The sequence below is a fragment of the Adiantum capillus-veneris genome, chromosome 4 (assembly GCF_014529385.1).
Source record: "Adiantum capillus-veneris isolate H3 chromosome 4, ASM1452938v2, whole genome shotgun sequence".
Taxonomy (NCBI): domain Eukaryota; kingdom Viridiplantae; phylum Streptophyta; class Polypodiopsida; order Polypodiales; family Pteridaceae; genus Adiantum; species Adiantum capillus-veneris.
Genome location: NC_140934.1, coordinates 101,283,137 through 101,305,703, shown reverse-complemented (window position 1 = coordinate 101,305,703; position 22,567 = coordinate 101,283,137). Strand labels below are relative to the sequence as shown.

The window sequence follows — 22,567 nt, the reverse complement described above, 5'->3', positions numbered from 1 at the left end:
AGTTACCTAAAGGTAAGCGTGCACTTCAAAACAAATGGGTGTACAAGTTGAAGGAAGAAGAAGGTGGGAAGAAAAGGTACAAGTCTAGGCTTGTGGTAAAAGGGTTTTCTCAAAAGAAAGGTATTGACTTCAATGAAATATTTTCTCCTGTTGTAAAAATGAACTCAATTAGGCTTGTCTTAAGCCTTGTGGCTGCTCATGATTTAAATCTCGAGCAAATAGATGTAAATACGGCATTCCCTCACGGTGACTTAGAGGAGGAAATCTACATGCTTCAACCAAAGGGGTATGAAGTAAAAGATAAGGAGAAAATGGTTTGCAGATTAAAGAAGAGCTTGTATGGTTTAAAGCAAGCATCAAGACAATGGTACTTGAAGTTTGATCGATGGATGTTGGATCATGGATTCACAAGATGCAACTCGGATCACTGCGTCTACACGAAGAATTTGGGAGATGGTAAATTCATCATCCTAATGTTGTATGTTGATGACATGTTGATTGCAAGTGCTAACATGCAGGACATCAAAGACCTAAAAGAGGATTTGTCTAAATCTTTTTCAATGAAAGATTTAGGTGTTGCAAAGAGGATACTTGGTATGAAAATATCAAGGGACAGGACGAAGAAGACAATAAAGCTATCTCAAGAAGATTACATCAAGAAGGTACTAGAAAGGTTTGCAATGCAAAATGCAAAATCAGTTTCTACACCTTTGGCTGGTCATTTTAAACTAACGAAGGATATGTGTCCAAAGACACAAGAAGAGATAGCTTATATGTCTAAAGTTCCATATGCTGCAGCGGTAGGTTCTCTTATGTATGCTATGGTCTGGACAAGGCCAGACATTGCACATGCAGTGGGAGTTGTGAGTAGGTTCATGGACAACCCAGGTAAAGAGCATTGGCAAGCTGTGAAGTGGATACTTAGGTATCTAAAAGGGACAACAACAAATGCTTTGTATTTTGGAGGAACTGATATTTTTCTAGAAGGGCATGCTGATGCAGATATGGCAGGTGACAAAGATACTCGAAGGATCACTACTGGCTATGTGTTCACGGTTGGAGGCACAGCAGTAAGCTGGGCTTCAAAGCTGCAGAAAGTGGTTTCACTTTCTACCACGGAAGCAGAGTATGTAGCAATGACGGAGGCAAGCAAAGAAATTCTGTGGCTTCAGAGATTCTTAGAAGAGCTTGGATTCAAACAAGACAATTGTGTCTTGTACAGTGATAGCCAAAGCGCTATCCATCTTGCGAAGAACTCAGCCTTTCATTCAAGGACAAAGCACATTGAGGTGAGATATCACTTCATACGCACTCTTTTGGAAGAGGGACAACTAAAGCTAGGAAAGGTGCATACAAGTGAAAATCCTGCAGACATGTTTACAAAGGTGGTCAACAAGGAGAAGTTGAGCTTTTGCTCATCTTCAATCGGCATTCAAGGATAAGAAGCCAGAATGGAAAGCAGTCACAGGTTTGGTTTGGAGATCAGTCTCCAAGTGGGAGATTGTTAAGTATGGAGCCTGATTTACCCTTGTAATTTTCTGTGGTAAAAGCGCACATTTGTAATGCCCCCATTATGAGGAGAAGCCATTGTGCGTGAAGGAAAATCACTCATCGAAAACCAAAATTTTCACGGACAAGAATCAGGGGCAACTTTAAAGGCCTCGGGAATATTCTTTTTCGCCGGAATATTATGGCCGGACGGCGGCCGGAAAGTGGTCGGAAAACAACGAGCCGGTTGGCCGGTGGCCGGTAACTGGCCGGTGGTCGGACGTCAATGGCCGGTGGCCGGTGGCCGAATTCAAAAGCGGCCTTGTCTTCTCAAGGGCGGCCACATATGGGCGGATTGGAGGGTCCGATTTGGACTTATTCGCACAAGGGCGGCTACACATGGCTGTCTCTCATAAGAGAGGGCAGCCCTTTTGGCCTATAAAAGGAGGCCATTTCTACACACATTCCTGTAGTGTGAAGTTGATGCAACAAGGTGAGTGTGAGGTGGTGAGAGTGAAGCAAGGCGGGAGCTCCATTAAGGGTATAATCCCTTTGTAAACTACTTCTTGTTTTGAAGTACTAAAGCCATTGAGTGGCTGCTTTCCCGTGGACGTAGCCCACATTGGGTGAACCACGTATATCGTGTGTACTCTCTCTCTCTCTCTCTCTCTCTCTCTCTCTCTCTCTCTCTCTCTCTACTCTATAATCTCGTGTATATAAATTTGTCTCTCTCCATTAAGTAATCTACTCAATTATCTATTTAGCTACGTCTTATTTCCTAACAGGGAGCTAGCTTGGGTCTCTCTCTCTCTCTCTCTCTCTCTCTCTCTCTCTCTCTCTCTCTCTCTCACACACACACACACACACACACACACACACACACACACACACACTCGGTGCTTAGATAGCAACCTTAGTAAATTGCCCTACCTAGACTTTGACAAATAAGTAAAATAAACACCTAAAAGTCAATCTCAATAATGGGATCACATTGGGCCGAGTAACAAGAAAAAAGAAACAAAGGATAGTTCAATAACAAGATGGGATGTAACAAGATGGGATTGTTACTTTTGACGGGATGTAACAAGAAAAAAAGAAAGAAATGAATACACAAATGCATCTAATATGATTGTTCGTACTCTTGAATGACCTTTCTCATTCAACTTCTTAAGTCTTGACTATGCATAACCTTGAACATCCTTCCCCTTTCAAAATCATCTTTCTTTCCACTTTCTACCAGAAGGTCATGGATTTACTTCGAAGGTTTCAACCTTTCACTTACATTCCATTTGTCATGCTAGCATGGTTTTGTAAGGGCTTTCATTGTGACCTGAGGACAGAACAAGGCTATTAGTGTTTTGGCCTAGGCTTGTTGAGTAGAAAGGGAGAGAGCTGATAGAAAAGGCACTGGATAAGTATTTGTGAAATACCTCTCTTTGACCAGCTGTTGATCAGTAAATCCGTATAGGCTACACACATGCAGTGAATTCCAGAATGTTCTCCAGTTTTGAGTGCTGAAAGACAACCTGGCTAAATTAAGAACGTCCGGATTTTGGCATCTCTGGGTACAAGGCTCCGATGTGCAAACTAGGTATCCTGCAGCATAGAAACTCAGTTAGTTGGTTTCTTGCGTTTGTATTTTCGTGAGTGTTTTTATCTCCCCTTATAATTTATAAGTTCAGACTATTCTGATCTTATGAAGGTATAGATAGAATCCACTTCAAGACTGAGTTGATTGGCTCTGGTTGTCATATTTAACAAGGCTTGTTCAGGGTTGTCGTTCAAAGAACTAACAAGGTTCTCCATGTAGCATTGACGACAAAGTACTAAAACTAACAGTATTTAGAGCTTTTTGGTCTGTAAAAGCTTGTCAGACTGGTAGGGATGTGCTTTTTCAGCATGTCAGGTTTCCATTTGCAGGTGGACGGGGACACAAGCACAAATGACACCCTTCTGGCATTCACTAGTGGTGCTTCCGGAATTGCCCTTATTTCAAGCACCGACTGTCTTGAAGGGATGCAATTGCAAAGGGCCCTGGACGCTGTAATAATACTTATGCATGCTCCAGCAAATTACATGCAGCCTGTTTGTGTATCTTCTATGTCTATTGAGAGAGAGACTATTTTGACAGGTTCTAAAAGGGTTGGCAAAGTCTATTGCTTGGGATGGGGAGGGTGCAACTTGTTTGATAGAGGTAAACATTGTTCTTGCTCACATATCTCTATTTCTTTAAAGCTCAATGTAAATTTTGTTTCTAGTTGGGAAGACATGTAGGCTCGTGCTAGTTTGAATTTAAATGCTGCTTTAGGTACAAGTGACAGGTGCAGAGACAGAAGCTGCTGCAGCATCCGTTGCTCGAGGCGTTGCAGCATCCTCTCTCACAAAGGTTTGGGGGGGTTTAATAGTAAGCTATTTTTGTTTTCTCTTCCCAGGATAGAGTTGAGCATGACCTTTTTTCTTTTCTGTCCAGGCTGCTGTATATGGAAGGGACCCAAATTGGGGACGTATTGCTTGTGCTGCAGGCTATGCAGGAGTAAACTTCAACCCTAGCGAGTTGAGAATTCATCTTGGAGACTTTCTATTGATGGAAGGTGGCCGTTTGTTACCGTATGGCTGTAGGTTCTTAACATAAGGCATGACAATGTACATCCATTTTTCTATCATTTTTGCCCACTGGTTGCAGCTTGTGAGTATTGTAAGCCTCGACATTCTTGCAGACAAAACTTGTAATGTGCTATATATAGGTCATATAACTCTAATAGTATTTGCTAAGGCTTTGACTTTGCAATCCTCTTTCACGTTTACTATTATTTGAATGTCAAGACCATCCAGCCATTTTTCATATATTTCCACCTCATCTTCTTCCAAAGCCTAGGTGAACTACAATGCTTGAACTTGTAACAGATTGATTGGCAGGACATTGGGTGTGGGTCGCATTGTTGCTTTTCTTTTTAGCATTCCAATGCATGCCTCACCTTGAACATCTTCAATGACTTGTTGGCATTTGATCTTACGTTCTTTTGTTGCATTCATCCTTTCTAAAAGATCATTGGTTAGTGGCATATTATACTTTCACAAACGATGTCCACTAATCCAACTTTCCATTATCTCCCCATCTACTATGGCTAACTTGACAGCCCCACTTGGTTGAAACACTCAATTATTAATGGACCATGTCCTTTTTCTTAAACTTTGAAATATGCTATTTCAAAGAAAAACTAATAACAAACCCCAAGGTTTGAAGATCTTTGTTAGTATATGAGAGTCAAAGAACCATTTTTGCTTTCTTTTTTCAGCATATATGTGTGCAAATAGCTGCCAACCATTGCTCGTCTAGTTGCTCCAAGTTTTCTAAACATTCTGACAATTTGTGTCCTGTCCATTCTAATTCTCGTGCAACTCATAATGTTGGTAACAAAAACGCCATTTGCAATATAGCATCAAGTCTGTAGACCAAGTTTAATGGAGTAGTTTCAACGCAATTTTGTATGATACCCAGTAAGCCCAAAGAGTTGCATGACGGTTCATATCCCAATCAATATATCCATAACTGACAATCTTTGTCTAAGGATTTTATTAGTGTGTTCTTCTTGACCATTAGCTTGAGGGTGATAAGGAGCCAATTTGTTATGGATAACCATAAAATCATTGAGAAGATACTCTATCACCTCATTCAAGAAGTGAATTCCCCTATAACTAACTAGTTCTAAAGGAAGTCCATATCTTGTGAGTATACATTCATATAAGAATGCCGCAATTGTTTGTGGATCATTCTTCCTAGTAGCCCTTGCTTTTGCCCATTTGGTTAGATAATATGTAGCAATAATGATGTAATGAGCTTGAGTTTTATAGGTCACAATTTGGCTTGCATTTAAACTTGTATCCCCACATCGTACCAATGGCCTTTTTTCCACGAGGCAAAAAGGAAAATCACATAAAGTCCATGTGTCATTTTTTATAAGTGCATCAAATTCTAATTGCATGGTAGCCATCCAATTTTTAGAATTTTGTGCTTTGTTCATCAAAAGACAGAGGTTCCTCTACATCACATAAGCTAGAAACAGTCAAAGCATAATAATCTAATGCATAAGATGCATGGCAACAACCTGAATGAGTACGACTAAACAAAGGTGCATCCAACTTACTGTCACATAAAGTATGCACCAGCCATTTTGGAATACCTCTAGCCTACTTATTCTCAGCCCTTTCCACATGAAGTACATCATGTACATCTGCATCTGGAATGGGATGATCCATATCATTTTTTGAAACCCCCATAGGATGTACATTTTCCTCATTTGAAATTACATGCTAACTTTCACCACTGAAAAGAGGCAACAAATTGTCATAAATGTCATGTGAGCTTACATTATTGTCTTTAGTACATGGCAACAAAGTCTGAACAAAATCTTCCACAAACATAACATCACGTGAAACCAAGATACACTTCAAATTGTGTGGATGGTATAACCTGTAACCTTTTCTTTCAGTACTATAAACAACAAAAATACATTTGACATCCTATCATCCAATTTTCTATGCTACGTTTGTGGCACCAAAGCTTAAGCCAAAAACTAAAAATGCACATGTGATCAATAGATGGATTTCTATCGTGCAATGATTCATATGGAGTCATAGACTACAAAGCTTTTGTTGGAGGTGTGTTAAGTACATAAGTAGAACACATGATAGCCTCAAGCCAAAATTCATGTGGTAAAGCTTGACTCTTGATCATACATCATGTCATCTCCTTGCAGCAACACCATTTTGCTAAGGTGTATACGGCACTGTACATTAGTGTTTTATCCCACAACTAGCCAGAAATGCATTAAAATCATAAGACATATACTCCCCCTTCCCCCTTTATCTGAATGCAAGGTTCCCATAGTACATTTAGAAAAAAAATTAGCCCACAAATACTAGAAATACATTAAATTCATGAGACATACACTCCCCTCCTCAATCTGAATGGAGGGTGCATAGTACATTTAAAGAAATTTTTAGCCATAGCCAAAATTTTCTTGAAGCATGTCATAAACACTTTGAACTTAGCTTTAAGTGGATACACCCATGCATGCCTAGAGTAATCATCAATGAAAGTCACAAAGTATAGGTAATTGACTAAGGACGGAGTTTGCATAGGCCCATAAGCATCACTATGCACAAGTTGCAACCTGCATGTAGCCCTTATTGAACCATATTTTGGAAACTACAAACTTTGTATCTTACCCAAAATACAACCTTCACAAACATGCTTCATAGGTTCTTTAAGAGGTGGCAAAGGAGGAATCATATGAGATTTCTGTAAACGTAGCAAACTGGCAAAATTCAAATGCCCAAAACATGCACGCCAAAGTTTTGCATCTAAAGTATCCTTTAAATCTGCAATTGCATTTGCAATATTTTGCCTCATACAAAGTGAGCTTATACAGCTCACGTCATAAAATACCAAATGCAACAATTTCATCACCAAAACTTAAGTACATAAATTGTACATCTATCATCCACAAATTTGACAACAAGACCAAGTCTAGCAAGTGCAGATACAGACAAAAGGTTCTTTTTAATTCCAGGTACATAAAGTGCATCAACAAGTGTAAACAAATTTCCATTACAATAGTGACGGTAATCTTTCCAACTACGTTGACTAGATAAGAGGCATTGTTGGCACAAGTGATTGAATTCCCATGAGGGACATCATCGAGAGAGGAAAGACCAGTCACAATGAGATGTAATGTGCTTTGTAGTACCACTATCAAAGTACCACACATGAGCATCTGCAACAACTGACATGCATGCATCATGGAAAGAAGGATCATAAGTAGACTTTGCACTAACAATTCATTTTGTATCTAGAGCAGCATCACAATCTCCTTTCACCAGTCTCTTTCTTCTTAGCCTCTTTTGCCTTCAATTTTGGACACTGCTTGATCAAGTGTTCATTAGCTTGATCAAATTTGGACATTGCTTGATCAAGTGATCATTAGCTTTATACCAATGGCAACGCATCTTCTTTTTTTCCGTTTCACCAAAATTCTCAGATGAGGTGTTATCGTAAGCATTGGAAACATGTGATTTGCCACTCGCCAAAGAACCATGAGAAGTGGCTACATTGCTATTACCACTTTTTCTTTGAGAGAAACAATAAAAGCGTATTCAACTGCACACTGTTTATCCCTATTTTTAACTCTTGCAACAACAATGTGCATAATGCAGCAAACTTGAAAACTTATGGATTTCTTTAGGCCATAAGTCTCTAGGTACTATCAAAAGTCTGGTAAGAATCTAGCAAAGAATCAAGAATAGTCTGCACAAGGAAACTATACAAAATGACTTCACCTGCAAAAATAAGTTTCTCATTAGTATCCTTGATACCAGTAAGGAAAGTGTCCATTTCATCTTCCTCATGCATAGTCTTTGACTACAGCTCTTTATGCAGCAATGCAATTTTAGCCTCATTGCGACTTGCATAAAGACCAGCCAGAATATCCCAAGCCTATTTTGTTGATTTAGCTGAATGAATATGGGGATTAGTAGTGCATGGAATTGGAGTTGATCTCATTAGATAGCTGATTCCAGTGTTAGAATTTACAGCTACTAGTAAGTCGTCAGTTCAGTCAAAGAAACTAGGATAGATGGTGAAAACTGGACTGAAATAGTATACTGGAATGAGAAATAGACTGGATGATTGGAAAAGTGTTTACAATTTAAAATTCAGACTCATAGTTCTTGAATAACCAATACAAGGTATAACAAACTAAAGCTCAATTGACTACAGTAGTTATGATTACAAAGTGGAGTTACAGGCAAAGAGATTGTAGCTCAAGAACTGCTTAGGAAGCTAAAACCAAGAGAACTAAGAAGTAAGAAGCCAAAAGACAAGCAGCCTGATTACAATATAATGGGTCCTATTTATAGCCTCTAGAAGTTATTGTAGTAACTGCCGTGGTAATTACTGTTGTGTGACCAATCCATTGTCCGGCTTCCACGAGATAGTTTTCACCTGCTGGAGCCATCTTCGCCTTCTACATCCATCTCTCCTTTCTTGAATTTTTGGTATAACTCCAAAAATTTTGAAAAATCCACCGCCTGATTCTGAAATGATGTTGAGGAATCCGTGTGGGTTTCTGGTTGAGTGCCAAACCCTAAACCCTAAACTCATTTGTCTGTTTGGTGAGTTGGCCGATGTTCCTCCTGAGTCGGTCGATGTTCCTCCTGATAGTACCACTCTGAAGCTACTAGCTCTACTAGTATTGCTAGCTTTATGTGATATTTTATGCTTGTTGAGTGCTTGACACCCCTATAATTGTAATTCCAAGGGTGTCCAGCCAAAGAAATTCTAGCGCCTCACTGGGAAAATCCACCATTTGATTCAGTGATGGAACTACCCAGTATCCTTCCACTGAACCCGCTTCCTCTTGCCTTTCTTTTGTGTTGGTCCTTCAGAAGTTCCAGTGCCAGCATTGTCCTTCTGGATAAGTCGATAAATGGCCTCCTGATCAAGCTGATTTCGCCTTGCTGTGGAAATTTCCAATTCATGAGGTGTGAGAGGATTATATGTTTTAGTGTCAGGATCATACAGCATACGTCTACCCTTTGTTAGACGGCATCGGGCCAATTTATGACAATGCGAAGCTGTGTGGATCCATCCTTCTAGGAGAGGCTGATTTGTTTTAATCCTAGCTTCAAAAAGTATCTCAACCATTTCTCTGTACTGTGGCCCCAAACCTGGTTTAGCCGTAATATCCTTTTCAAGAATTTTAGAGGACTCCACATTGAGTTGAAGCAACTGATTTGTGATCTTGGTAAGACCTTTCAACTGGATTTTCCATTGTCCCATACAAAGCTTGATCCTCTGCATTTCTTCTTGCAGCTCTAAGACATCATTTAATTGGATAGCATCATTGATCAATGTTTGCCAGGTTTTCCATTCTACAGTGGCCCGCTCATACCAATCTTAAAGACCACCAGTGATGTTATAGTATGTGAGCCGATCCATTGGTTCTAGATGTTGAGGATACAAGGCTGGGAAAAACCTAGGCAGCTCAGTTTCACTAGTAGGCAAGGCATATAGGAGAACTTGGGAATCAGGTACAAATTCTAAAAAATTTAGAACAGTATGGTTCTCCTATTGCATCATCTTCCTGGTGACTCTAATCAGCTGGAACAATCTTCAAAGAGCAGTTGCTTGTGTCCCTACTGTCATTTGAGTTTGTGGTCCCTCATTGCTGGAAGCTTGATCTTCAATCATATCTTGTACTCTCTAGTCCAAAATTCCTCTGGCAATTTGAATTTGCAGTAGAACTTCTTTCAGTTTATTTCTGACCTCTTTCATACAATTATATGTGGGCCTATTCCCAAGTAGGAGCTCTAATTCAATGGCTAAGGAATGACAGTCTGCAGTAGACTATCGCTGCCAGCGTGTATTGACCAGCTTATCATCAGAGGTTAGTGACCATTCAGGTACTCTCTCTAGCAACATGCATTGACCAGCTTATCATCAGAGGTTAGTGACCATTCAAGTACTCTCTCTAGCAGCTGAATTTTGCTAGGATGCTCAGGCAGTTGGTACACCTCCTTATCATGGAAAGTGTCAGATTTCCAATGCTGGACCATTTCTCTGGCATCGATATATAACCTCTAAAAACGTTCCAAATTAGAAAGAAGAACATCATCCTCCAAATACATCCTAGTTATAGAAGCTTTCTGATGTCTTAGCCTTTCTTTTAGTGTGATGAGTTGTAATGAATATTGCTCATCACCTTTCATAGTTTCAGTCACAACTTTAGCTTTCCCTTTCTCATCTGCATAGTGTTGTGATTGGTGTATTGGGGAGTCTTCAGTGTTGCCCATTTGCTGTTTTTCAGTCCCTTGATCTCCTCACTGTTGATTCTTATACTGCTCTGGCTGGTCCGTGTTGGGTTGACTGCCCCCTATGGCAGCTGATCCACCAGCACCAGATCCTAGAGGTGGAGATGGTGGAAAGTCATTATCATCATTGTGCCTATCTACCGGTTCATCCTCCTCCTCTTCATCCTTCTCCTCTGCTTTCTCAGAATCCTCATCAAGGTCATTCTGCTTCTCAAGATAGTCCATAATGTCTTGATTTGCCAAAGCACTGTTATACTCAAAAAGTTTATCCTGTAAATCACTTTGCATGGTTTCCATGAGCGCCCTCAGATTATCCATATTGAAGACGACGTTGCCTTCTGGATTCAAAATATCAGTCAAATTATTATATATGTATCTTTCTGTTAAAGAGGCTTTCAATGCAATGTGGCTGGTCAGTAGTGAGTTGAATTCAACTCTCTTCATCCTTAGCATAGTTTCAAATCTATCAGCAACTCTCTCAAGATCTGCCTTTTCTTCTCTCAACTGCCTCATCTCAAACTCAATCTTTGTCAGTTTACCTTCCAGCGTCTGAATTGTCCTGGGTGAATGATTTTCAAGAACACTATGCCTCAAGGATTGTGCCCCTATATCTTGTTTTAACTTTTCGATGTGATGCTCACTGTTCCTCAATTCAAGTTGTAAGTTGGTCACTTAAGCAGTGGACGTTAAGGCATCCATCATTTGTCCCAAGGCATAGACAACCGTATTCTAGGATTACTGGATTAGCATTGAGCAACCATCAGTGACTGTCGCTGGGTCAGATGCAACTAGCTCATAAACTGTAATAAGAGCCATATATGGTAGTGTGGTATAATCAGGTTTGTGCAGGATTAATCATGCTTTGAGAGGATGAGTCTGCAGCTGTTGTAATTTGTCCTTCTTGGTTAAGGCCAAAGCCATTTCACTGAAAGGGATAGTAGAATTACCGAGTGGGCTAGCAGGCATTGGATCTTTTCTCTTATCAATGTGGGTTGCAAACTGCTACGCATTGGTCTTGTCAGGTTGGTCTTTTCCAACACTGGTGGTTGCTGAACTCTGCTCATTTTGTTGGCTAGTCCCAACAGTATTCTTCACTGGAGGCTGGTCTGTCTGGCTGGCTGAAGACTGGTCTGCTGGAGATTTTTCACTAGACATAGTTTTGACCTCACTTTCTAGCTGCCTTAAGAGAGCACTGCTCTTAGCCAATGTTGGTTTTGGTCTCTTAGAGATACCAACTTCCTCCTGCGTGCCCTTTCTCTTCTGGACAGTAAAAGCCAACCGAGTGGCTGGTGTTTCTTCATCAGAGGATAATTCAACATTGTTAGTCGTTGGGATGTGTTTCTAACTCTACACCATCCGTACTTGATGATGAGAATCTGGGGAAGTTTCCTAGTAGAGACACTGCCAGACATACTAGGCTTTAAAAATGGTCTGAGACTTTAGCTTGGCGGTCTGCTGAAGCACATTATGAGATAGGATCTCACATAGGTTGATTGCCTTGGCATCCAATATTTTTGCCAGTAACATAGCAAACAATTTTTCTAAAACATATGTGGGGTTATTCTTCAGACTCACAGCTTCAGCCACCCAAACTGGTAATAAGCAACAGGAACGTCCAGACCTGCTATTGGAACCCCTCATGCAGTGGCCTTACGTTTTTTCTTGGATGCATCATATTCCTTCAGAGCTACACTTATCTGCTCTATAGTTTCCAAATCCGGCTTTGTCTCATTTGGCATCTTGAAAGCATAAGCAATATTGTCCGGAGTTGCTGACACTTTCCTTCCATACACCATAGCACTGCCATCATCAGCATTGAAGGAATCAAGAACCTACCTAATGATGGTTGTGTCAAACTCTATTCTTGTGGCTTGCACAACCATATGCAAATCCCACGATCATAGCAATGCTTCTGCTTTCTCAGTAAACACATACCATTGTATCTTGCTATGGGGAATGAGTGGTAGGGAGGCTTTGATAGAGGTGATAAGTGCTTGAGTTTCTTCTATAGTGTCCTGCATCTTCTCCGGCATTTTTCTTCTGCCCATACAAGGTGAAGATGATGCCTTTGTAGAAGAAGAAGAATAATTATCTGAATATTCAAATTCGTATCCTGGTGTGTTGGGTAGACACAAACAGCAATCGACTGTTGCTTCTGATGAAGAAGTCTGTGGTTGCAGTGACGAGGCTTCGGATCTTGGCGATGGCAAATGTGTGACAGCAGGCAAACATTGTGCAGGAGATTTATGAGGAAAAATACTTACTGGCCTTACTGCTATACGCATTTGCGCCATAAAAGCTCCACTACTTACCATTCCTAGAGCCCTGTGCACCACAAATGACATGGCATACATGCATTGGCTAATTCTCTCCATGTTCTGTAAAATGATTACTATTGATGGTCCAACTGGCCCTTTTCCCCATAAAAATTGATACTGGCTCTAACACTTTATAGATTCTGCTACTGACATAGTTTTGTCGTACTGATACTTTTCTGACCCTAAAGCTACCTCTTTGATTGGCTCTGGTACTGGCTGTACATGAAACAGGCTTAAAATAACTGATTCTCAATTTTCCTGGTCTTCATCTTCGAGAATACCAGTTTCACTATTCTTAGAAATATCTTTGTCATCTGAATAATATAGCTTTATTTTGGCCCCATTATACACTCTTGGCAGTAGTAACCCAAATAAATCTTTCAGCCTTACTGTGGCATTGGAAAACACCCAATCGACTTCGTATGGACTAGCCCAAGCTATCTTTCAGTGTGGTTTCTTACGACCCAGTTTAGATTGATAGAGAAAAACCAAATCTCCTTTCTAAAATTCGATAACTTTAATTCTCCAATCATGCCAGTGTCTCCTTCTTTGCTGAACAATTTCCTATTCCAGCATAGCGTGCTGTCTCAACTCATCCAGTTGTGTTAACTCCTCCAGTCTCTGTTTCAGATTGTGATTGAAATCCAATCCATACTCCACTTACATCCTGAGGCTGGGAATTACAAAATCCATATGCATAACAGCTTCAGTGCCATACACCATTCTAAATGGTGCTAGTCCAGTAGTGACCTTATAGGCTATTCTAAATGCCCAAAGAGCAGTTTGGAGTTTCAGATCCCACTGGTGTGGCTCCTTCTGCACAATCTTAGTGAGAATGGTCTTGACAGTTTTGTTACTGATCTCTGCTTGCCCATTGCATCGAGGATAATATTGTGTTGATTTTCGATGCTTTACTGAGAGTATTTCCATTAAAATGTCCATAGTATCATTTATAAAGTGTGTTCCTTGATCAGATACAATCTCTACAGGGCATCCATAACAGCATATGATATTTTCAAATAAGAACACAGCAGTGGACTTTGCAGTGTTATCAAAAAGAGCTTTAGCTTCCACCCATTTGGTGACATAGCAAGTAGCCATCAGTATATACCTATTCTTCCTTGGAGTGATTTTCTTGAATGGACCCATAAAATCCAGACCCCATTTCATAAACACTCCTAGTGGCTGAGGAGTCATGTCTGCTGCTGTGAGTCTGCCCATCCTTTGACGTATATCACATGTTTTACAAAAGCTTCTAATATCAGCTATTAAAGTTTTCCACCACAAACCTGCCTGCAAAATTTTCTTGTAAGTGATATCAATAGAGAAATGTCCTCCAGAATCCCCATTATACACCTCTAAAATTACTTGCATTCTGCCTTCCATAGGTACACATCTTTGAAGAACTCCATCTACTCCCAGTCTGTTAAGTGATCTGCCAATGATGGTGAACTTTAGACTCTTAATAATCAGCACCTTCTTTTGATTCTGCATCCAGTTGCCTGGAAATGCTCCCTTAGAAAGAAACTGATATACATCATACAATTCTAGATCATTTGTTTCTTCAACTGTTATCTGAAATAGTTTTGCATCCACTTGCTCATCTCTCAAAGATGATTCAGAGTAGCCATCCGTACTTCTGGACGTAAAATTAGCACCACAATGGGTTTTACCAGGCTTATGAAAAATGAGAAACTCAAATTCCATCAGGAACATCATCCATCTTATCAGTCTTCCTTGAATAATGACTTTGTTGATCAAAAATAATAATGCCTGATGATCCACATAAAAATGAAATAGCTTGCCTAGCAAATAGTGTCTGAATTTGGTAGCGTTGAAGACCATTCCTAAGTCTTCTCTTTTAGTAGTGGTATACCCTTGTTCAGACTGACTAAATCTTCGACTGGCAAGATATATTGGATAATCAGTTCTGCCTTCAGGCTGAGCCAATATTTCTCCCATCGCCAGTCCTGAAGCATCTACATGTACATGAAAAATGACATCCCAATTCGGCTGTCAAAGTACTGGCTTACTGATAATAGCATTCTTTAAACTCTGAAAACTTTCCTCACATTCAGCAGTCCAAATGAACTTGCTGGTCTTCTTTGTGAGTTTATACAAAGGTAATGCCTGGGAAGCAAACTTGTGCACAAATCCTCTATAAAAATTGATATATCTCAAGAAAGAACTTAACTTTGATGCATTGCAAGGCGCCTTGGCCTATTGGACACACTGAATCTTGTCATTGGCCATTTCTATACCATTCACGGACACTACATGTCCCAGTAGCTGTCCTTTCCAGACCAAGAGAACAGATTTAAAAGGATTCAAATAGATCCGCTTTTCTTGACAGTGCTGGAAAACCATTTCCAAAAAAAGTAAATGCTTCTCCTCTATTGAATATACAGTGAAGTCATCCATGAAGATAGCAAGGAATCGGTGGAGAAACTCACTAAATATTTCCATCATACATCGTTGAAAAGTCGTTGGAGCGTTGCAAAGACCAAATGGCATCACTAGATACATGAATGCTCCCCACTCAGTAATGAAGGTCGTTTTACTCCGGTCCTCAGGAGCAATCTGTAGGTGGTTATAACCACTATAACCATCCATGAAGCTATACATCTCATAACTCGCAATTTCGTCAAGCAGCATGTCCGTAAAGGGTAAGGGAAATGGATCCTTGATGGTGTGAGCATTCAGCTTCCGATAATCCACACAGACTTGAAGCTTTCCATTCTTCTTAGGTACCACCACAATGGGAAATAACCAATCACTCTAGCTACTTCAGTAATGAATCCAGCCTTCAGAAGGTTATCAATCTCTTCCTTGACCTTCTTAGCATAATTGGGATTCATTCTGTACCTTTGCAACCGTACTGGTTTGGCATTTGGTTTTGATGGTATTTGATGTTGATATGCCTCTGGATCTACTCCCTTGAGATCAGTATGTTCCCATGTGAACACATCTTTGTAGTGCTGTAACATGTGTCGGGCCTTTTCTTTTGTTACTAGATTTAGATGCTTGTTGACTTTGATCATTTTAGTATTTTCCTCCGAACCCAGATTCCATTCCTCTATATCCTGATTATCTAGAAACAACCAATTATTCCCACCGCCTTTTCATTTGGTTGACTCCTCAGCATAATTCCAAGACGGTCCTCTGAGCTCTGAACCACTATTCTAAATTTCAATGACATCTACAGAATATTCTTGTTCAGAAGCCGCTGGTATACTGGGATCAACTGGGTCTTCTGGTCTTCTAGTTAGCTAAACTAGTCGTTCCCCAGAATTCAGTTCAATGAACTGATATGGAAATTGTCTCTTTTGCTTTTCAGCCTGATCTTTGTCTAGTAAGACTGCGTTGAGGTCTATTTCAACTAGTGGAAAAATATTCATTGCCACTAGCATCCTCTCAATTTTTTTCACCTTATACTTCTGGCAAAGCTCTTTTGGTCTCAGCTCCTTTCTCCAGCTCCTAGTGTTGTTTCTCTGAATTTGAATTCTGCTACTGGCACCTTGTATTGTTAGAGTCTGACTGGCATAATCGTGAACAGCTTGTGCTGCTCTTAACCACGGGTGTCCTAGTAGCATCCCATATGCACCTTTTCTTTGCCTACTCTTATCTGCAGAATCTCTATCATTCCTATTGCCTGCACCACTCGATGATCTGCCATTTGCACTTTGAAAGGTGCTAGTTTCAGGTTTGTGATACCCATTTTTTGTTGAAGGTGTGCCCCCAAGATATTTACTCCTGCTCCTCCATCCAGTATGACACCAGATAGTGGCTCCCACTGCTTTCTGACCTTGTAATCTACGTGGATCACCGACACTTCATCATCTCTGACAGCGGGGCCAAGTCAACTTCTCTTGCTTCCGCCTCAATCTTTCTTCGTTGTCTGATGAATTTCACTGCTTCAGGCAAAGTTTTTCTAATGTCATCTAGCTCAACTGTGAGTTTCTGAATTCTGTCATAAATTTTGACATGAATTTCTTCCCTCTCATGATCAGAGTTTTTATCAAAACTTGAAGAATCAAAAATTTCCACACAGTACCATTCCTTTGTCTTGGTGCCTTCAGCTCTTCTATCAGTCCCTAATTCTTCCATCAGTCCCTGAACTACAGCCAACATGGTCTCAGGAATCCCAGATCTTGACTGATTTGGTTGTGCTTTTCCAAAAGACTGGGTTGGTATCTTCTGAACCCGAGCATCAGAACTTTCTGGCTACTCTGGCAGCTTCTTGGCTAAATCCTCTTTGATTTTTACCGCCAATTCTCTCTGCTCCTGCCATTCATCAACCACATTTTGTTTACCCTTTTCCTTCCACACCTCTCTTTGCTGAGCCCATTTTCTACCTTCAGGATTGACTAGTTTTACCGGCTCATCTGGAATTTTCTCCATGACCACCCCTTTACTGTGTGTAACTGCTCGTACAGGAACTGGCTCTGGGACCTTCGCCTTAGTAGCCGTAGTAGTAGGTTTTCTGGACACTAAGCTGCAAAATGCCCATTCCATTATCCTCACTTTCTTGCCTTGTCTTTGCTCTTTTCATTTGAGCTACTTTCAAAGCTATTGGAGGTGTTACTAGAATCAAAATTCTCAGCGGAAGAGCTACTACCTTCTCTTCTTGGGATTCTTCTCCTTCTTTGCCTGTTGTTCAAGCTTCAGAATGCGCTACACCAAATCATTAAACTTCTTTGTTGGTGCAGGCACCTCCTGTCCCTAAGATTTTTACTGTGGAACCCATTTAAAAACCATGCTCCCAACCTCTTTTCTGATGGTGGTTCCTACAGCTACCTGGTTAGCTCCTTGATTTTCTCAACATACTTCTGACTGATTATTTTCCTTGCTTTATCTTATCCAGTTCACAAAGGATATCCTCATCTCCTCTGTTCTTTGAATATTCCAACCGGAAAGCTTTGAGCAGTTTGTTGTATCATCTGAGTTGGAAAGCTGGGTTATGATAGTACCATTTCCTTGCTGCATCCTTCAATGTCTGAGGAAAGTATTCTTCCCAGTCATCTTCATCAAGATTCTTCAACTCAGCATATTGGTCAAAGGCTTGGATATGAGCATCCGCATCATCTTTGTTCCCTCCTTTGAACACTGGAAAAGAAATTTTTAATGAAGAGGTATAATCATGTCGATTAGCATCATTTCTGCCTCTTTTGACCTTAGGAACGTGACTCTTTCTTGAAGATTTCTTGTAATGATCTGTATCGGCATCCCAATCAATTTCTTCATCAGTCTCAGTTTCTGTCTCCTCCTTGACTTTTTTTTTGGAATTGTGGTGACTACCTTTACTGCCCTTGGCTCCTTCATCCCTCTGTGTGGTCCAAGAACTCCTGGCCTTGCGTTCTTCCCTCTCAGCCCTTCTTCTTCTGGACTGACTCGAGTGCTGAGAATCAGTGGTTTCATCAGCATGATTGTGCTCTTCCTGAGCCTTAATATCAGTCACCGGTTCATTCTTAGGATCACAATCTCTTTATGATTCCTCAGGGATAGGATCAACGAGGTAGGATAGTTTACGACCATGACTGGTTTTTGGTGTCATCACTTCAGCTAAAAATTCTAACTGGGAGAAGATTTTTCTTCTCAATCAAGCAAACAACTCTAACCACCGTGATCGCCAAAATGGAATTGGAGTGATCTCTTCAAATAGTTGATTCCAGTGTTAGAATTTACAGCTATTGGTAAGTCGTCAGTTCAGTCAGAGAAACTAGGATAGAAGGTGAAAACTGGACTGAAATAGTTAACTGGACTAAAATAGTATACTAGAATGAGAAATAGACTGGATGACTGGAAACGTGTTTACAGTTTAGATTTAGACTCATAGTTCTTGAATAATCAGTACAAGGTATAATAGACTGAAGCTCAATTGACTATAGTAGTTATGATTACAAAGTGGAGTTACAGGCGAAGAGATTGTAGCTCAGGAACTGCTTAGGAAGCTAAAACCAAGAGAACTAAGAAGTAAGGAGCCAAAAGACAAGCAACCCGATTACAATGTAATGGGTCCTATTTATAGCCTCTAGAAGTTATTGTAGTAACCGCCATGGTAATTACTACTGTGTGAACAATCCACTGTCCGGCTTCCAAGAGATAGTTTCCGCCTGCTGGAGCCGTCTTCGCCTTCTACAATGTTCTTCATGGATAATGCAATCAGTGCATGAGCATGCGCATATGTAACATCCCAATGAGCTTGCTCAATCGTAGGAAAAATAGCTCTGGTAGTAGCAACCCTACCACCAAAACCTGCAACATCCTCAACATTGCCTGCATCCTTAGAACCAGGATGTACATCAATGCCTTGCACAACATTCCTAATGCCCTTTGACATAAGAATATGTTGCATCATGTGAGCCCACATTGTGTAATTTTCCCATCTAATTTATCCTCCGCAGCAAACATCTTGAGCACATTTGTGTTGTTGTTAGCCATGGTGAATGCCTACACTTGATGTAAAAACTACCCAAAAAGAGGAGAAACAAATTGAGACCAACATGTGCTATATAGAACAACTTGTAGAAGGCTGTAAGAGACATGTTATCAAAAAACAACACGCAAGATGACAAAATTGCATGTACAGTACTTCCTGTAGTGAAAATGGAGGTCAAAATGGGCCCGAATGGAAAATTTGAGCAGACCAAGCTCAAGAGCTCTCCCGAAGTATTTGTTGACTTGCTCATGATCACCAAATTTCACTAACATTTAAGAAAGTGAGCAAGTATGTGCTGGCGATGCTCATGACTAAGCCCGAGACAATGCAACCTGCTCTGTTACCAATTTTTTGAAATAGGGTTGCAAGGAAATAGACACATCTTGGAGAAGACAAAGGAAGCTCAAGGCACACAACAGAGAGTAGTATCACTTAGTGTGCAATTAAAGTTAAGATAGCCCTAGCGTGATGGGTGTATATATAATGCACGGGAGGGGGAAAACTCCTAGTGTGGGGACACAAAGTCCAAACGTGCCCAAACTTATAGAAAGGACAGTAAATCACTAAAGGAACATGCCTATGGTCTCAAATCTCCTTTCGACCACTTGCCAAAAAATACGATTATTATCTACAGGGCAAATTTGGCCTAACTAGTTTTAGTCCTGAATGCAACTAGAGCTTAGCAACGATGCCCTAACACCCTTCCTATGCAAAAAATGTAGTTTTGATATACAAAATGTGAGCTATGAGTAGATATAGAAGGAGGTTAGACACACCAAAATCATAAATATTCTTACAATGTTACGTAGAGCTTTCACGAGCTTTCACCTGCAAATGCAATGAAAGGAATGACACTCCAAATAGACCATCCACAAGAGAGTTACAAGATTTAGAAGAAAGTGGGAGAACACATAGAGCTCTCTATAATCACACATCGCTTCATTATTCAAAGTGAACTTACAAAAATAATACAAAAGTTGGATTTTATACATTTCCATAAGTTTTTTGGTCAAAAATAAAGAGATGTGCCAACTCTCTCTTAGCCTAAAAATTAAGTGGTACATTCTGGAAGCTTATAGACCCACTAGAAGAGACTCATAATTACTATTCAATTAGCACTTGCTTTGGAAATCAATAAATTACAAAGGCTTGCGGCTATAAATATAACATCATAGGCTGCTAACATAGATTTCCAATTCCCCTCTAAGGACCTCCTTGTTTTCATCGTGATGTTGAACCTTTATTCTCAAGATTTAGAGATTTTAGATTAAGGTTTCATTCCTCAATTCCCTTCACAAGTCATCCATATATGACTCCTCTAGCTTCGAGCTCTTCTCCTTTAGTTACACAAGAATTTCTTCCTCTTTTTCTTCCATATTTGTATTCATCCCAACCAACTTATCAAGCCTTTTTTGTGGTTTCACAACCATATTGACTGCTTCAATCACTTCTTTCCACCAATCTGACTTCAATCATAACTCCCCTATTGGATCTTCAAGGAGATCCACTAAGTTCTTTTGCAATTTTAGGTATGTAGCCTGCACAAAAAGTTCTACCTTCTCAGAATTTAGAGCATTCCGTTTGGTTGCTAATAACTGGCCAAATCTCTTTTCAAATTCTCTTAGCAATTCATGTGCAAAAAGTCCTTTACTATATCGTTGTATCCAGTTCAGAAAGCTCTTCTTCGTAACACGCTCCAAGTATCTTCAAGAAAATATTCATCTTTGACAGTTTGCTTAAAATTTGGCCATGTAGCCCCATGCACAGTCTAAAGATCCTCAACTCGTGCCCGCAGTTCAGGATCGACAACTAGCACAAAGTTTTTCATTGCAGCTTGTTCATTCTCCCTTGTCTTCCATAGTCTATTCGTATATTCTACAAAATTTGGAAACATTGCGGCTTTCAAATAGCCCCAATTTATCTGTCATTTCTTGTATGGCTTTACGAATTCGGGCTTCCATTTCTCTTTTCAAGCTTTGAGTTATCATCTGGTGATGGTGAAAATGTTGTTGATGCATAAGCACAAAAAAATGTTGCATCCCATTTTCCTAGACTAACTACATGTTAATTTTGTCTACCCAATCAATTTTGGGTCGGGTTCACCGAATTTGTTGGAGAATGTCGTTCTCTTGGGTTGGATGGAAAGCGTTGGGCTTTTGGCTGTAGACAGGAGCCAGCAAAGTCCCAAACTAAGATAAACGAGTGAAAATAGAATTAATTTAGGTTTAATATTTAGTACTTACACTAGTGGGCACGGCCCTTGATGATATGGCAGCTCAGAAAACAACCTCCACTAGATTTCTCACCAGTGGTTTCGAATAGGGGTGCCATGACTTGATTAACAATTCCCACTTATTCCAAGGGATGACATTCCAAAGAGACTCTCCCATCAAGATCTTTATTTGCTTTCGTAAAAGCATCACATATGGCATACTGGTAGTCAAGTCAATTCCAAGATCAGCTTGTTCTGCCCAAATATCAGCTAAAATAGTACCAAGCACAACCTTAACTGCTTCAGCACTAATCTTCCCTGCTCATGGATGTCTAAGACTGTATAGAAAATTGATTCGACCATTATTTGAGCATTGAATGCCTGATTTGAGCCTTGTAAAGCACAAGGTGTAACTTGTACTAGGCACTAGCAATAAAACCTCTATTAAGCTTGATCCAAATTCCCTGACAAGCATCCCAAGATGGATCCAAGAACAACAATATCGACCCTTGAAAATATCACATTGCCAATAACTTCTCCATCCAAACCCCAATCAGCGAGCCGTTCAGACACCATTCTGAGTACTAAAGTTTTGGTCTATAAAACGACATTTTGATAGCATCATTGCATCTTGGTCTACAGACATCAAACTTCATTCCTTGGGCCCAAAACCCACAATTAGCATATACTTTAGTCAATCTGATGTCATAAGAAAATGTGGCATAGATAATTAGTTTATCAAAGTTCAAAAATGCATGTAGATCCTTGTCTTTCATCCCATTCCCACAAAGTTTCATAACAGCGTAGACGGTTTTGGTGATTGGTGACTGTGTAGGGCCTGACCGACAAGATGAAAATGCATGGCTTGTCATCCATGGAACTTTGCAAGGGTTATGGAAGCACCCTACTCCTTGTCCTTGTAAAGTTTCATGGCTATCGCAAGTTTTCTCGATGGTCATTAGCGGCACAATCACTATTTTTTTTTGTTGGGCCCTTGGTGAGCCCAATGACAAAAAACTTGGCGGATTGTGGAAGGTTTGACCATGGAGATGGAAATTGATGGCCATGAAGGTTTGTAGAGGCAAGAAAAGCACCATAATCTTAGAACCTACAAAGTTTTATGGCCATCGCAAGAAGTCGTCTCAATGGTCATTAGTGGCACAATCACCATTTTTTGCCGTTGAGAACAATTTGCGGCGGTTAGACAGTGCTTGACCTACAAGACAAAAATCGATGGCC

At 40.2% G+C, this 22,567-nt stretch overlaps 1 long non-coding RNA gene across 1 annotated transcript; it reads left to right on the top strand.

The window, feature by feature from the left end:
* Positions 1 to 3,505: 3,505 nt before the first annotated feature.
* LOC147459704 (uncharacterized) lies at positions 3,506 to 4,086 on the top strand. The gene is made up of 4 exons (XR_015187732.1): positions 3,506 to 3,531; positions 3,620 to 3,682; positions 3,797 to 3,874; positions 3,959 to 4,086. It is a non-coding gene; the product is annotated as an uncharacterized LOC147459704 (long non-coding RNA).
* The last annotated feature ends 18,481 nt before the right edge of the window (positions 4,087 to 22,567 follow it).